Below are 18,181 nucleotides of genomic sequence, written 5' to 3'. Positions count from 1 at the left end.
GGATGGGAGAAAGTCTGCGAATGCAGGAATTAGCATGGCTTTACTAGGTTATAAGTCTTACGAAGACCACTTAGCACCCAGCACAGAACTCGGCAGCTACAGTTAGTCTCAACACATGTGTATTAAATGTAATTGAAATGACCAGATTGCAGGCTGAAGGTCAAATGGCTTCCTTTTACAGAATCTTCCCTCCAGAGAATGCCTTTCAACCACCACCACCACCTTCCCCCCAAAACAAAACCTTCAACGTTTTCACCTCTGTTATCTAAGTCTATTTTTTATAATATACTTTGAGACAGGCAGCAGTAAGAATAGTTTTAACTTACCAGGAGGAAACGAAGACACAAAGAGATGATCTGACTTGGCCACGGTCCCAGAGGGCATCCGTGGCAGAGCTAGGATGGTCGCTAAGTCCCTGGGGGCCTCAAGCCATTGTTCTGATGTCCCTGTATGTAATTGTTTTGATAGCAATTTCCCTGCTTCTCTCTCACTGGCCTGCTAATCACACATGTCAATCACATTCAGGACTGCCATGGGCCTAAGGGTCAGCCACAGTCTCAGGAGGACGTAATTCAAAAGGAAAAACAAGACACAATAGCGCACTTTCTCCTTCAAGCATGTATGTCAATTGTGGCCTCGTCTAAGTCTGACAGTGTGTGGAGAGAGGGTTGCATTTTTTTTTCTTCCTGGTGGAGAAAGGATGTATCGAGTGCTCTGACCACAGCAGAAAGCCCAGTGAGAAATCCACCAGTTTAAGATCCTCTTACTAGAGAACACTCAAGGATATTGCAAGAGTTCTCCACCCATTCTCTAAAGAATCAGGAGGGATGTCCTCTTTCTTCCTCCTCAGTGAGTGTCTGTAGCTTCACTCCATCTGTTAGGCAAGCCTGGACGGTGGAGCAGTAGTGTAAACCTTGACACAGATGCTAATTACCCTTCCCCTACAGACCACTTGGCCTTCTTTCCTCATTTCACTTTCACTTTAGAGAGCAGCATCTGGGGCCCAAGGGACGGGGTTCCAGGCCTGAACCTGGAAAAGGCCCCGAGGAGAGGCGCGCGTGCTGCCGCCAGGGCGGGGTGGGAAAGGGAGCGTGCGCGGGGTGGAGGCCGTTCGCGTGAGGCGTGGATCCTGGAATGTGCGTGTGCGCGGCCCTCGAGCACCGCCCGCGCGGCGCCGATTGGCCGGGGGCGCGCGGCGGGGAAAGCCCTTGGCTAATCTCCTGCCACTCAGCCCGGTCGACGTCGGCGCCGGGGCCGCAGCGCGGCACGCGGAAGGACAAATAGTCCCCGCGGCGGCTCCGCGCGCCCTTCCACGGCTCGGCTCGCCCCGCCCGGGGCTGCCGGGGCCCGGAGGCCCGGGCGGCGGGGGAGGGGCGGCCTCTGCGGCAGCTTGACCCCCGCTCCCCTTCTTCGCGGCCTGATGAGTGGATGGCGCTCCCTTGAGAAAAGTAATTGGATTCCCGGCTCCCTCCAGCCGGAATCGGCGGAAATCGGAGGCTGAGCCTGCAGGTTGGGGGGGGGGGGAGAAGAGAGGTCGGGGAGCAGCTGCTTGGGAAGGAAACTTGGTGAAAGCACCACTCTGCCCTGACGTGTTGGCGTGCTTGTTTCTGTACAGGCCGCGGTAGAAAGCTGGGTGGTAAGGAAGGATCAACGGAGATTACCCCTGGTGCCCCAACCACCTGGCACGTGACTCCTGCCCCTCCAAGTTGTCATCATTACGAAATTCACCTGGTTGCTGATCTCCGGGAAGAGAAATAATTTGGAACGTTTGAGTCTTTCAGCCACCACCACCTCGTTTTTCTCTCAGAGCTCTACTTGGAGCAAAGATGGAGAAAGAGCCCTGCCAAATCTGGGATCGGAGATAACGCTCGTTAACCGGGTACCTCGGGAGAAAATAACATTCTCACCAGAGTCATTCAGGAAGGTATCTCAGGTCCTTCTTTAGCAGTAGGGAACTTCCCTAAACTGTCTTTCTTTGGGGAGATGGAGCAGAAGTGGGAGCCTTAAGCAGAGTTTTTGGCTGAAATGATAGGAATGTGCTAGGAATTTAAGTGACTAACTCATCCCTCTTGAGATTGGTTTTTCGTCTTATTTACCATACTTCACTCATTCATTCATCTTCAAACAAGCTTTTTTATGGGGGGGTTTCTATGTGCCATTCTCTGATGTACTTACCAGGGGTATATCAGTGAATAAAACAAGTCCCTGCACTCATGGAATCCATTATAGTTCAGGCAATACATGCAAAAACAAATAGATACACAATAAAATGTCACGTAGTGATGAATGCCATCAGGACAAAACAGAGTAGAAGGACAAAGATACAGGTGAGAGTAGTGTGGCTTTTTAATACTTTAGGTAAATTGATATAGAAAGGCCTTTGTGATGAAGTTATGTTCAAACGGAGGTCTGAATGAAATGAGGGAGAAAGCCAGGCAAATGTATGGGGGAAGGAACTTTCCAGGCAGAGAAAAGAACAAGTAGGAAGGCTCTCAGGTCAGAGTGTTTGGGGAGCTTGAATTAGTGGGAAGCAAGGAGGCCAACATGAATGCTATGCAATGAGCAGGAAAACAGAGGTGGTCTTTCTGACTTCCTTCTTCCTCTGCTCCAATCCATCCCATCAGAATAATCATTCTAAATCTTCACTTTTAGTACATCTCTTGGTGCTTCAATCGTTTCATGGCTGTATTTTCTACTCCATTAAATTTAAATTCTTTTGACTAATTGTCAAATTCTTGCCCCAATGTAGTTCCCTCTTAACCAATGAACCATTTTCAGTTCCAGTTAGGTCTGTCTCTCAAGTATATTTATGTTAACTTATTCCTATGTATATTTGTTTATGGATCTACCCTCACACAACTTAGTATTGATTCAGTAAGGATGTATAGTTGAAGGTGACCTAAAATCCAACTCAAATTGGCTTAAATAGAAAAGGGAATTTATTGGCTCACGTTAACTGAATAGTTCAAGATAGTTTTGTTAGACATGGCTTGGCTGAAGAGTTCAAATTATGTCGTCAAGATTTGGATTCTCCCTGATAACGTAAGCTCTTTCCTCTGCTGTTGGCTTCATTCTCAAGCTCCACAAATGAACAACCAGCAACTCTAGGCTCATACTATCCTCACTACCAGCAAAGGTCAAGAGCCTATTCCTAAACCAATCACTGTTGCCAGAGAAAGAGATGCTCAGATTGCCCTGCACTGATTGATAAGCCCATCTCAAAAGTTGAGTCTATCAGTAACACAGGAATGGCACAAGAAGGTGCTTTTAGGAAAATAGGAGTAGGTTATCAGAGGAAGGGTGGATATGTCCTGGGAAATGAGAACAGCGGACATACACATTCCTGTTCTCTTGATTCTTCTCAAACATTCTTCCCACTATATATGCCTTCAAAATGTTTATGCCTAGTCAATGCAATATTATTTACCAAAAAATATGCTCACTTCCTCCCCAAAAAGAAATGATCCAAATTCTTATGTAGTTACCGAAGATAACTCCCAAGTCCAGGACAGCAGGGTAATAAGCATGTTTCTCTATTATACAACAGTATAGTTCCTCAAGGTCTAGTAGCCTAAATCTACGAGATAAAATTAGCCACACACACAAAAAAATTAGCTACAAAATACTTAATACGTAATGACAGAAAAAGAAAAGAACAACTGCTGTGAAAACTCATATTTGGAAAAATGACTAATGGCAAACACATAGTGGTCTTTAATTCATAGCATATATCATGCTGGACAGGAACACCAAGGGCTTCCTACCATGAGAGAGGAGAAAGTTCTTTGATCAATACATCTGGCTGCCATATGTTCAACTATTGGAGATTCTCTCATCCGTTGTTCCTCCATGCCTTATCTGTAATGGGCATTGGGGAGTATAATCCTTCTAGGGGCCACACCTCTTTAACATTCTCTTTCCTGTGGTGTTTGAAAAAAAAAAAAACCAAAAACCAAATTGCTATTGCAGAGATAATTAGCTTTTACTACCAAATAGCTCTGATCCTCTTCTGTTATGTAGAATTGTTGCTAGAAAGTAGCTGCATAGGCAGGGACTACATTTTCCAGCTTCTCCAATTAATCTTGGTAAAGTTGTACAATTAATTATCTCCTTTGGAATATGAGTGGAAGTGATGTGAATCACTTCTTGCCAATGTGGTTAAGAAATAGGTATCTTTTCTATGGTTTCTTTTTCTTCCTCTAGCTGCACTGAAAGGACTCTAAGACCCTAGAGAATAGTCATAAGACAGCCATGAGATAGAAGGAGTTTGGGTAGCTGAATGACCTTGCAGAAGGCCACTTGCTAATCAGGAATACTGATATTGGACTTTACAAAAGTGAAAAGTAAACATCGGTAGTGTTAAGCCAATCAAACTTCTGCACAATGAGTTACAATACTTAGTGCTAAGCCTAATACTGGCCTTTATTCTCCAGACTTAGGATTTCTCCCACCGTACAATTTACTTTACTCTTTTTTTTTTAAGTAGGCTCTACACCCAGTGTGGGTCTTGAACTCATGACCCTGAGACCAAGAGTCCCATGCTCTACAGACTGAACCAGCCAGGTGCCACAATTTTCTTTACTTCTTTTTGTTTTTTTTTTAAAGATTTTGTTTATTTATTCGACAGAGATAGAGACAGCGAGAGAGAGAGAGAGAGAGAACACATAAGCTGGGGGAGGGGGAGAGGAAGAAGCAGGCTCACAGCGGAGGAGCCTGATGTGGGGCTCTATCCCACAACGCCGGGATCACGCCCTGAGCCGAAGGCAGGCGCTCAACCGCTGTGCCACCCAGGCGCCCCCCCCTTTTTTTTTTCTTTACTTCTTACTAAGCTTCCAGTCTATTTGCACCTGGCCAATTTCATGGGGAAAAAACTCCGAAGTTAGATGTGATCTTAAGCTGCAATCTTTGCATCTAGATTCCAATACGTGTATTTTTATCTTTCCATAATACGCCTTGGTATACTCCCCACTTAGTGGCCTCCGTTTTGGTTTCTGCCTGAGAGTAATTTGACACAATACTAAAGGAAAAAAAATGAAAAAGAAAAAAAAAACACGAAACAATGGCTACTAGTTTTGCAAGGGGGGACATGGGCAAAGTGGTGCTGGAGGGAGTAGGATGGGGTAATGATTACCTTTCGAAGCAGGCAGGAATTGCTTGAGAGAGGCCTGGGTGTGTTTGGACTTCTCCCAAGTGCCAGTCTTTTCCATTTCTTGCCTTCATTGGCATTAAAATTCTCTTGGGGCTTTTCCAACTCTAATGGCTTCAGATTATTGAAATTTCTGTCATATTTGATTGCAGCCTTTAGCAAAAATGGTCAGTTATAACAAAGCAGTATTTTTCCCTCTCAGGCTTAGATAAATCAAGTTCAATCCTAAACTTGAGTCTTTCTTATAGGGCCTAACTGAAAGACAACATGCCAACATGTAATAGTTGGTGCACTCTAGTATCTGACCTTTTAGTAACATTTTTTACATTTCATACTTGATAGGCACATGTTTTGAATTCTAGTCTACAACAGGTGCCACTTTAATGTACTACTTTGCTATTGAATTCCCAGCCCAATATAGATGAGGCCTCATCTGAATCAACTGATTCAACATTTTAAGATCTTTCACTTACTAATCCCCACTTCTGGTACCAATTTGTGAATTGTTAGAGCTATTTTAGTTGCAGGTGACAAAATAAAAAACACAAACTGACTTATACAAAAAAGAATATATTGGCTTGGCTCACATAGCTAAGGAACTAGTGATATATTTAGCTTAAGGCATAGCTTGATCCAAGGGCTTAAGCAATGTCATTAGAATTCTATTTCGTTTCATCTCTTGGCTCTCTCTTCTGTGTTGGCTTCATTCTCAGGCTCCATATGGTGGCTCCTGGCAGCTCCAGTTCACATAATCCTTACTGTTAGCAATCTCAGTGGAAGAGTACGTGCCTTTTTCCCAGAAGTGCCAGCAATAATCTCCTTATATTCTATTGGCTTTGATTAAGACATGTGACCAGAAGAATGATTACTCATGTTGCTAAGAGTGGAGTCCAGTCTCCCTAAAAGACATTGACTGAGAGTAATAGAGGAAAATAGGGTATTGTTATCAAAAGAGTGAATGCTGAGTGGCAAAAAATCAAATGTCTCTCATTAGATACCAATGTGGAGTGATTCCCAATTGCTTCATATGTGTTGGTTTTATCTCCTTCACTGGACTGTAAGTCTCTCTGGAGCAGGATCATGTATTATATGTCTTAATAGTGCCAGCCCAGCAGGCAGTCCTTAGATATTGGCTGATTGATTGCCTCTTCATGTAACACTAAAGATGGCACACCAAAGAGGGTAAAAAGAGCTCAGGAAAAGGATGATTTACAGAGATGTGGGAAGGGTTAAGGGAACCCACAGCAGTGGCCATTTAACTGGTAACAATGAGAAGACTTAAGCCTGAAGGAGCAGGGGAAAGGAACTTTTTTTTTTTTAAGATTTTATTTATTTAAAAAAAAATTTTTTTTAAATATTTATTTTTTTATGTGACAGAGAGACAGCCAGTGAGAGAGGGAACACAAGCAGGGGGAGTGGGAGAGGAAGAAGCAGGCTCCCAGCGGAGGAGCCTAATGTGGGGCTCGATGCGGGACTCGATCCTGGAACGCCAGGATCACGCCCTGATCTGAAGGCAGACGCTTAACGACTGCGCTACCCAGGCACCCCAGGAAAGGAAATTTTAAGAGCTATAGTTTAGAAGGGGATGTCTGACAAACGCTGTGACTATAAATAGAGAAATACAGCCACTGCCAAATGTGGCCCAGGAAGGGACTGGGGAATAAACACTTGTCCTCTTTCCCCCCACTCTCCAAACTTCTGTTGGTACCTCCCATTGGCCAAACTCCACCAGAAGCTATAGGGTTTGGATGATAGATAAAGTCTGTAGAGGTCAGCCTTCAGTATAGAGCAGGGCAAACAGATGAAAAATGGATCTGGACAAGCAAACGGAAAATAACCAGGACATCCTGGTTATATTCCTTAGAGCAACCCTTAATAAAAACTACTCCTGTTTTGTAAGTGTTAATCATATAGCCTGATTTCCTAAGAAAATGTAATTTTATCTTTTCCAGTACACTTGTTAAATACATAACTAATGTGCCTTAATTTTTATAGCATTTCAAGACTTTAACATTCATGAATTCATAAAGCATGAAAAATCTTTTGTTAGCCTATGTAGTTAAAAAGCTATCATCATTGTATCGATATGGAACTCCTCAAGAATATAGTACCTGGTAATCCATCAGAAAGCCCTGGCACAGAACTTGTCAAACAGTGACAAATTTGATAAATGTTTGATGATTCGAAGAATGATTAAATGAATAAATTAAAGCATTTAGAGCCAGACTGTAAGTGGGAAACTAGATAGGTTTTCCTTGTTAAAGGTTGATGCTAACTATATAACCTCTACCAGTCCTGTTTCTTAAAGTCTGACATTGGCTTAGCTGTTGATCAACATCTTATCTCATAGAAAATGGAACTGCAATAAATTTTCTTTGTCAACCTTTAGAAGTAAGAAGTTTTATAATTAACTGTCATGCTAATAAACTCACTATAAAGTCCATTCCAGTTAAGGGACTATTACTTATTTTAATCAAAAACTGGGTTTCCTTATGGAATTGTCATTTAAGTGTAAGAAAAATAAATGTATTTCCTTCAGTATATAAACTGGCATTATAAAATATCAGTCCAAACTGTTTCTCTAACAGATTTTAGTTAAGCCAAAAATCCACACTTTGATTCTTTGGCAATCTTGTGTATATAGGCCTTGAGCAGTTTACAAAATGTTTTCATATGACTCACCATTTAGTCATACAACAAATAGTATTGAGTACCTACTGTGTGTCACACATACTCTCTGCCCTTGTAGAACTTACAGGGTAGAGCATTGTTTCAGACCTTAATGAGAATATAAATCACCTGAGGATCTTATGAAAATGCAGGTTCAAGATCACATTGCTAACTAGCTTCTGGGTGCTGCTGCTGCTGGTGGTCTAAGGACAACATTTTGAGTAGCAAGAACCTAATAGTCTCTTTAATTCTCACAACAACTTCGTAAGAAATTATCAGTGTTTTTTTATTTTATTATCTTGAGTACTTGTACTATGTACAAAGCACTGTGCTATTAACACTTCAATAAAGATAAACAGTTCAATTGCACAAAGGCCTTTTGGAAACTCACCATATAGAAGGAAAAAACTAGTGTAACAAATAATTATGAATGTGTGATTCAATTTTTATGAAATAGCCAGGAAAGGCAAATCTATAAAGACAGACAATAGGTTGGTGGTGGGAATGAGGATTAATTGTAAATCATCATGAAGGATCTCACTGGGGTTATGAAAATGTTTTATTTATTTATTTATTTTTTAAGATTTTATTTATTTATTTGACAGAGATAGAGACAGCCAGCGAGAGAGGGAACACAAGCAGGGAGTGGGAGAGGAAGAAGCAGGCTTATAGCAGAAGAGCCTGATGTGGGGCTCAATCCCATAACGCCGGGATCACGCCCTGAGCCGAAGGCAGACGCTTAACCGCTGTGCCACCCAGGCGCCCCATGAAAATGTTTTAAAAACTAGATATAGTAATGACTACACAGCTCGATAAATTTACTAAAAATCTTTGAATTATACACACTCAAAAAGGGATGAATTTGTTAATATATGAATTATACCTCAATAAAGTTGTAAAAAAACAATTATGATATAATGTGAAAAAATGCAATGCTAAACATGTAGTCAACTCATTTTTTGTAACTCCGTTTAATAAGCCAAGAAAATAGAGCTCACAGAGGCTGTGATTTGCTCAAAGTCACATAACTAGTTAATGACAGGGTTAGCATATAAATCTAGTTCTATTAAGCCAAGACTAGTCATTGTCCAAGCCTCATCGCCAGAGGAGGCATAGAGGTGATGTCAGGAAATAGATACCCTTTCACCTCAGTAGAGGTTGTACCTCTCACAGAATTGTCTTCACCCTCGGCGGCAGAGATTATCCTGCGTGGTGCTCTAAGTGGAATCTCATACTGCAGGTGATGGGCTGTGCAAGCCAGCTCTCTTCTGGCAGAACCTTTGCCTTATCAGGGTTCTTAGATTCAAGCAATGAAAATCAATTCTGACTGATTTAGTAGCAAAGAAAGTGGCCAACTCACAGAATCACTGAGGGTTGAGAACCAAGCACAGAGCTGTGCAGCCAAGAACAGTGTCCGAAATCATGCTGCAGAAACAAACACAGTGAAAAGCCTGCTATCACTGATGCTGCTAAGCATACTGGACTCTGCCCCTTTCTTCCACCACCACCGCTGCCCTGGGAACTTAATTTGGCCACAACCGCACTGTTGCAAGAGAACTGACTGCTATTCTTGTTTCCTTGTGTTTCTAGTTCTCTACTCAAGGCTATGCAGGTGCTCCTGACTGGCCAAGGGCAGGTTATGTACCTGAATCCAGGCTGCAAAGTATGGATGGTAAAGTATTTGACAACTTCTGTCAGTTTCTAGATAGTGAGAATGGGGCTTCACTTTTCCACTTTCTTCCAAGATTCACATATCACTGAATTCTGTAAGGTAAGAGAGTTCAGATGCTGGGCCACCAAAACAAAAACAACCAAAAAAAAAAAAAAAAAAAAAAAAAAAAAAAAAAAAAGATGTCCATTACAGACTTGCACAAATCATGGTTCATGAAACAGCAGCATCATCCCAAAGCAGAAAGTTGTTAGAAATGCAGAATCTCAGGTCCTATTCCAGATCTGCAGAATCAAGATTTGCTTTCTAACACATAGTTGAGGTAATTTGTATGCATATTAAAGTTTTAGAAGTGTTGCTCTACTTTATACAACATGTATTTCTTTTTAATTTTTAAAGATCAGTCACTATTAGGCTCTATTCATCCACAGGGTTGCCAGATTTAAAGCAGGATGCCCAATTAAATCTGAATTTTAGATCAAGAACAAATCATTTTTAGAATAAATACATTCCCATGAAATATTTGGGACATACTTATACCAAAATTATTCCTTGTATATCTGAGATTCAAATATAACTGGGTATGCTGTACTTTATTTGGCAATCATAATCATCACAAAACTCTCACCACAATGAACGGAAATTAACAAAAAGAAAGGACATTAACGTAACAGCCTAATTTACACCAGTTTTCTATTTTGCCACAGTAGGCTCTAAGTATCCTGAGATCAGAACATAGAAATTCTATACAGTTTCAAACCCACTTTGAGTTCTGCTTATAAGCACTTAATGCTTGAGATCCCCTATGATACGAAGGTGAATGTCCTGAATATTAATTGTTCTGTAGGATGAGTTTATTTTTAAATACACCTATGAATTGCAACTAACTTCATTTAATGAGTTTTGACCAATAGCACCTTTATCCCACAGAACCTGACCACATGAACTGAGTAAATAAAGGAAATGAGTGATGACATCACCATTGGCTTCCTTCTGGAAAATGCTATCATACTTTCATTTTCTTCCTAAAGGAAAGAGCTTTCAAACATTCTGTCTGGGAAAGAGGCGGATCATATCATATATCAGTGGGATTTAGAAGCATCACATTCAAAAATTAAAACTTTCAGTATTCAAAGATGTATATCAATGCATTTGGAAGATGTTTTAAGTCACTTTAATATTTTAGCCAGTCCAAATATTCCCAATCAGCCAAATAGGGAATTTGGGGTGATTGGGATATGGTGACTTTCCTTTTATAACCTTTTGCATAGTTATCAGTGAGCCACCAATACAGTTTATCAAGAATAATCTTCCATTTATCATACTCTCACCAAGCCTTATCTTATCCTCTTGGCTAGTGATGAAATGTCCAGGGACTGTGAGAGGGATTGCAGTTCCAAGAAGTGGAATATCCTGAGGGGCTGACGAATGCTAGGGACTAAAATACATAGTGTCCCCCACAGAGATTTTATATTTTATTTGCTGTCACCTTTTAATTAATTGTTTGCAAGCTCCACCCTGGAGTCAAATGTCTGTAATAGGTGACTGATATACCCTGGTTTATAGGCCTGGCCATAAATGGGCCTATTGACTAGCCTTTCTTTAAACATTAAATAATAGAAAAAAAACATTTGCTAATACACCATCGGTCACTTATACGTGCTGTTTCTATAAAAGAGCTAAGTACTTAATTTTTAATAGAGAACAGCTAGAAACTATGTGCCCCCCCCCAGTCATGGACTAGTTAAATAAATAATGGTGGATGTGTAAGATGCAGCCATCACAAATCATCTCTTCCAGGGCTCTTCAGAGAAATGGCCTATTCTAGGACTAGAGCAGGAAATTACAAGATGATTCTGGAACACCTTGTCATACCAGAAGGTACCACAGACTTCTGGGTCATGTCAAAAGGGATTCAGGAGCTGACTTGAAAATGCTCTCATTGGTCAAAGAAGAGACAATTTGAGTTTGAACTAGGATAACTGTAATGGAATGGATTGAAGCATATTATATATGTTTCAATCTATTAGTTCAGATTGATACTTCTAAACAAAAAACTACTGGTATCCTTGGAAAATGCAAAGAAATTAATTTATCATTTTGAAAACTGGTAAAGAGAATGAATCAAGCATCTTTCTCACCTTTCATATACATATTGCACCTCGGGGTAACCTAATAGTTGATAAGAGGAGATTTCTCTTTACAGAGTGTTCCAGCTAATAATTGAAGCAGAGATGATAAAATAACATCATATTGCAATCCTTAATGAAATAATGCACTTAGGAGGTGACCATTAATGAGGGCTAACATCACAAAAAGAGAGATAAGCAGATATTACTTACCTCCTATCCATATATATATCATCGTGTATGAAATATTCTTGGCAAAAATAAAACTAGAATTTGGTCAAGCCTATATATCTAAATAATAAATTACAGAAAATACAGGTGATAAAGGAATATATTAAATGACATGATTAAAATCAGAAAATCCAGGCTATGGAAAATCTTACAGGATAAAGCCATGGTTTTGCATTAACAAATCAATTGAACGAGAAGGAGGATAAAGTCATAGATTAAAATATTTAATTCATATTAAACAATTCACTGTGTGGATCTTATTTGGATACCATTTTTTAAAAAGATTTATTTATTTGAGAAAGAGAGAGACCGTGCACGGGGCAAAGGGCAGAGGGAGAGGGAATCTCAAGCAGACTCTCTGCTGAGCGCAGAGCCCCAAGGCAGGGCTTGATACCAAGATCATGAGATCATGACCCTGAAATCATGACCTGAGCCAAAATAAAGAGGCGGATGCTTGGGGCGCCTGGGTGGCGCAGTCATTAAGCATCTGCCTTCAGCTCAGATCCCGGTTCTCTGGGATCGAGCCCCATATCAGGCTCCTCTGCTGGGAGCCTGCTTCTTCCTCTCCCACTCCCCCTGTTTGTGTTCCTTCTCTTGCTGGCTGTCTCTCTCTGTCAAATAAATAAATAAAATCTTAAAAAAGAAAAAAAGAGTCGGATGCTTAACCGACTAAGCCACTCAGGTGCCCCAATTTGGATCTCAAGTTAAACAGATCAACTACAGTTGACCCTTTAACAACATGGGTTTGAACTGTGGGGGTCCACTTGTAAGTGGAATTTTTTCGGATAAATACTATATATGTATTTTCTCTTATAATTTTCTTTTCTTTTCTTTTTTTTTTTTTAAGATTTCATTTATTTATTTGACAGAGAGAGAGACAGCCAGCAAAAGAGGGAACACACGCAGGGGGAGTGGGAGAGGAAGAAGCGGGCTTCCAGAGGAAGAGCCTGACGTGGGGGCTCGATCCCAGAACGCCGGGATCACGCCCTGAGCCGAAGGCAGACGCTTGATGACTGCGCTACCCAGGCGCCCCACTCTTATAATTTTCTTAATAACATTTTCTTTCCTTTAGCTTGCATTATTATAGTGTACAGTATATAATACCTGTAATGTACAAAATATGTGTTAATCTACTATTTATGTTATCAGTGAGGCTTCCAGTCAACAGTAAGTTCCTAGTAGTTAAGTTTTACGGGAGTCAAAAATAATACGTGGATTTTCAACTGCGTGGGAGTTGGTGTGCCTATACACTCCACATTATTCAAGTGTCAACTGGATGATAAAAAAAAAACATTCATGAGACAATTAGGGGAAATTTAATTTGAAATCACTATCCCAGAGAGACATCTGCATTTCCATGTTCATTGCAGCATTATTCACAGTATCCATCTATATTCAGTTACTTTCTGAATATTTTATGATATTAAAGCATTTTTATAAACACTGGAGACGTGATGATGATATTGTCATTATAGTGCAAAGAAGCAGCCTATTTTTTAGATATAAACATTCTGAACTGTTTGTGGATGACCTATCATGTTTGCTTCAAATTAATCTGGAGGTGGGGATGCTTGAATAATTGTTGAAGCCACGTGGTAGGCTCAAGAGCACTGATTATACTACTCCTTCTACTTTTGTATGTGTTTGAAAATGTCCATCAAATAATTAGGTTTTAAAATTATGTTTAGAGTATGGTCTCAATTTTAAGTTTGTAAGATAAATGCAGAGAATTCGTTCCCCCTTGAACATACGTGTCCTCCCCCACCCCCACTTTCTTACCCATTACCCGATCATCCTAATGCTTCTGAAGTTCTTTTCTTCAAGTCCTCTGTGTGTACCTGTCTCCAAATCAGTTCAGTTCTGTAGACAGAGCAAAAAACAACAGGCAGATGATGTTATTGATGAGCCAATTGCATTCTTTGTTCTATCCTGGGACCAATACTTTTTGAGATGGTCAGGAATAGAAGACTGATCTGTAGTGAAGAGACCCCTGCTTCTCTGAGAGAAGTTAACGGATCCTTCGGGGATAAGCCTATGATTTTGATCTCATTAGCATCGTGAGCTCCATTCAAGTGTGACTGACAGTCACGCAAGTCAATACAGGAGCACTTTGGGAGAGCCAAGTTAGAGAGTTTTTTCTTATAGATTAGTGCTTCCGCTCTTACAGAGCTCATCAAAAAACAAATCAGAGCACTTCTGATTCAACAAATGAATGTAATGAAGCTACATTTCTAAGAAAACTTCATTATTGGGTTAAAAGAGAAATGAAATACTAATCCACTTGTTCAAATAAAAATGTTACTGAAGGAAATGGAAGTGTATTCTAGATGATTATTAATGCTTTCATTTTCACTTTCTTTAATCCTAGTTTAAGTCATATCTAAAGGCTAAATGCAACCTTAAAATAAATAAAGAATATTTATATCTTTGCCAGTTTTAATCCCATCAAACACAGCTTATTAAAAAAAAAGTAAAATCAAGATGGAAATAGAAATTAGAAATAGAATAGAAAACAGTAGCCAAAGACCTGGGGAATAATGAACCAGTCCCATCTAGTATTTTCCTCAGGTTTCATTCCCAACTCCCAAGAAGTAAAAGATGTTTAAAATATTCAATGGCATCCTTTTATCATGCAACTGAGTATAGTTTGAAAGCTTAAGGTGATATGTTTAAAGATTAGAAACAATAAAAAAAATCCTGTAGGCTTATAATGCAAATGAAATGGGGAAAATTATAGTAAGATATTTTGGATTTAGAGAAGAATGTGCCAATCACCAAAATTTAATGTTTAATTGCATAAAAATGCTGGTGCAGTGAAATTAGAAATTCAACAGATGGTCCTAAAATAAAATATTTCTGCAGTATACGAGAACAATAGTTCCCTAACTCCTCTCAAATGAAAGTGCAGATAATTAAGTGCAATCTAAATCATCCAATCCAAGTCAATCAATTCATTTTATCAAATACTCGGGGGAATGAACTCAAGACAAGGCAACTTTCACGGAAAATACAATTTCTCATTTAATTAATAAACAATTACTGAGGGATTACTGAGCTTAGAGAGAAGATACAGTTATTAATAAGAAAAAGAGACTAGCCTTTCCCCTTGAAGAGTCCCTAGCTGAGGGAAACTGAGGGCACATGCACCCAAGAACATGAGAATATTGACTATGCATTCTCCTGACTTTTTCATAAATGTTAAAATAAACAGTAAATTCATCCTATTAGACTGAATTTGCCTAAGATACCAATGACTTACAAGAAAAAATTCGTAAGATCTGACATGTGGTGAAAGCTGAAGTTGGTGTCAGGTCTTCCCGGACTTTTCACCAGCAATAACATTGCTTTTAGCAACCCTTTAAAAACAGTTAATTCATATACACTTTATTCCTTTCAGCATTGCTCTACCTTGCTAAGTACATTTTTTTTTTCCAGTGGTGTTTATCTATTCAAAGTAAATACACTCTGGCAATCCATTTCATATTCATCTTTATTGTCCTGAGGCATTAAAGACCTCATAGAACCACCATTCTAAGGTGCTATTTCTCAAACTTTGGTGTAGAACAGAATCACAGAGAAGATTTGTTAAAAATAGATTGCTAGCCCCACCCTCAGAGTTTCTAAGGGTGGAGTCTAAGAGTTTGCATTTCTAATGAACTGCCAGGTGAAACTGATGCTACTGGTCCAAGGACCACACTTTGTTGTTGTTGTTTTATTTTTGCCTCTTTTTTTTTTTTAAAGTTATCTCTACACCCAACATGGGACTCAAATTCTGAGATCAAGTCAGGTGCTCTACCGACTGAGCCAGCCAGGTGCCTCTAGGACCACACTTGGAGAACCACTCTTCTAAGTGATATCTATCAGCTTATTCTCAGAAGTTAGAGAGCTGAGGTCACAAGAGGAGTGGAGGAAGCCAAAAAAGAATTTTCTTACTCGCATGAAAATCTCAGGCCTGGCTCTATATGTTCATATGTTTTAATTTTATTTTATTTTTATTATGTTCAGTTACCCAGCATATAGTACGTATATTTAAGGCCAATGTCTTCCTTTCTGGAGAGTTCTGATATCAGAGTGCCTTTTTAAGGCAGGTAGTTCCTAACACACGTGTGCTCATACTGGCAGGATGAAGGTCAGCTTACGTATTTAGAGAGATGTGCGGGCTACAATCATAGATTAATGATCAATTATTTCCAAAATAGATGAGATAAAAAACAAAGAACAGAGAATCCTTACCATGTTATACCACATGTAATAAGTGACTCCTTACTCCAACAAAGTAAAACTTCTACACACTAAAAACTTAAGAGACGGCTGGTACATGAGCATAATAGGGAAGGAATGGCTCCTCTTAAAATAGTTGCTGAGAGTGTTATCAACTCCAAACACCAGGTCGTCTTTCCAGGTGATGAAAAATGAGGTTGTCACGGATAGTCGTAAGAATCTTATAAAATCTTAACCTCTAAACTTAGATTTCTCCTGATTATCCTCATTTTCTTTCATCTCCTACTTTTCTTTCTTGAATATTGAGCACGGGCTCTTTAACACAGTGATTTGAATAAAAGGATTAAGTAATTTAGTATAGATACCTAATTCGGAGCATTGCGTTCAATAAACGATGGGGGGATGCCTGGGTGGCTTAACGTCTGCCTTCAGCTCGGGTCAGTCCTAGGAAGGAGTCCCGTGTTGGGCTCCTTGCTCAGTGGGGATCCTGCTTCTCTTTCTGACACTCCCCCTGCTTGTGCTTGCCCTCTTTCTCTCTCTGACAAATAAATATTTAAAAATAGATAAATAGGGGCGCCTGGGTGGCATAGCGGTTAAGCGTCTGCCTTCGGCTCAGGGCGTGATCCCGGCGTTATGGGATCGAGCCCCACATCAGGCTCCTCTGCTATGGGCCTGCTTCTTTCCTCTCCCACTCCCCCTGCTTGTGTTCCCTCTCTCACTGACTGTCTCTATCTCTATCTCTGTCAAATAAATAATAAAAAATAAAAATAAAATCTTTAAAAATAGATAAATAAATATATAGGGCAATTGGATAGCCAACTGGAAAAAATAAGCTGAACCCCTACCACACTCCTTACACCAGAATTAGTCCAGTTATGTTGAAGATTTAAATAAAAATAAGTCAAACTATTAGTTCTAGAAAAAAATTATGAGTGAACTTTATTTTATTTTTTTACAGTCTCAAAAGGAGATAGACCTTCCTAAGTATGACATAAACCTCAAATGCCCATACAAGATGAAAACACTGGACTACATAAAACATTTCTAAAATTTTGCATATAAAAATAAAGACGAGGGGTGCCTGGGTGGCTCAGTCAGTTATACATCTGCCTTTGACTCGGGTCATAATCCCAGAGTTCTGGGATCAAGCCCCGCATCAGGCTCCCTGCTCAGTGGGGAGTCTGCCTGTCCCTTTCCCTCTGCTCCTCCCATCCCCCCCAACTGTGTTCTCTCTCTCTCCCAAATAAAGAAATAAAATAAAAATTAAAAAAAGACAAATTACAAGTGAAAATATTTGCTACTAGTATCACAGAAACATGGCTAGGTTTGTATTAAGATCTATACAAATCAATAAAGGAAAGACCAACACCCAAATGACAAAGTGGCAGCTGCGACCATAGCCTGTTTCCTCAAGTTGATTACTTCTGAACCAAAATCTCAAGCGGGTACCCAGGTCACAAGTCTATATCCTGGATGCAAAAGGGTCTTGGGAATTTCTGCCTCTGACTTTTACATGTTAGGGACAAAAGGGTCATATCATTCAAACGTCCTTTAACACAGAAAGGCTGCTTAAAAGAAGTTGAACGTTCATGACTATGACAAATGTCCACTACCATTCTTTTGCCAGTTTTATTTTAATAGTGGTCAGTAGGAAAATATGGATGCAAATTTAATTTTCATTTTCCATTTACTGGGAAATTCAGCTGCTACTTGGAAATTTGGCTTCTGCTATTCATGTACTCTTTCAGTTTTTTCATATACCGAACAAATATTTATTAAGCACATATTATGTACCTGGCAGTGTCTTCTAGATGCTTGAAATACACTAATGAACAAAACAGAAGAAAATTTCTGCCTCCATAGAACTTCCGTTCGAGTGGGATGTCTTCAGTCCCTGTTGGTAATGCACATCAGTTTTCCAATTTTTATTCCAAACAAAGAGAGGTTAAAGGGGGTAGAGCAGAATAAGTAGCCTGGTGTTTGTCAGCTTTTCCAAGATAGTTCTATTAGTTGGTCTAGTTTCTAGACACCTGCCTTTTCAAATACATGCAAAGATAAATTCCAAAAAAGCCATTTCGTGTTTGGGATGCTTCCCTCATTGTAGTGAATAAATGA

At 39.8% G+C, this 18,181-nt stretch overlaps 2 long non-coding RNA genes across 4 annotated transcripts in view; one reads left to right on the top strand and one right to left on the bottom strand.

Annotated features, from left to right (window-relative positions):
* LOC109489855 overlaps window positions 1-1,298 on the bottom strand; it is a 67,027-nt gene extending 65,729 nt beyond the window's left edge. For both annotated transcript variants that reach the window (XR_004625612.1, XR_004625611.1), the window contains exon 1: window positions 327-1,298. This is a non-coding gene — a long non-coding RNA (uncharacterized LOC109489855). The remainder of the gene's footprint in view (window positions 1-326) is intronic.
* A 1-nt stretch (window position 1,299) lies between these two features.
* On the top strand, window positions 1,300-12,731 carry LOC105238268. 2 transcript variants are annotated; one of them, XR_002142995.2, is made up of 4 exons: window positions 1,300-1,448; window positions 1,616-1,924; window positions 9,407-9,488; window positions 12,693-12,731. It is a non-coding gene; the product is annotated as an uncharacterized LOC105238268 (long non-coding RNA). The 2 variants fall into 2 exon arrangements; XR_002142996.2 differs by having other exon boundaries at window positions 1,319-1,509.
* Window positions 12,732-18,181: the final 5,450 nt, after the last annotated feature.

This window comes from Ailuropoda melanoleuca, chromosome 5 (assembly GCF_002007445.2).
Source record: "Ailuropoda melanoleuca isolate Jingjing chromosome 5, ASM200744v2, whole genome shotgun sequence".
Taxonomy (NCBI): domain Eukaryota; kingdom Metazoa; phylum Chordata; class Mammalia; order Carnivora; family Ursidae; genus Ailuropoda; species Ailuropoda melanoleuca.
This window is presented reverse-complemented; position numbering and strand designations above follow the sequence as displayed.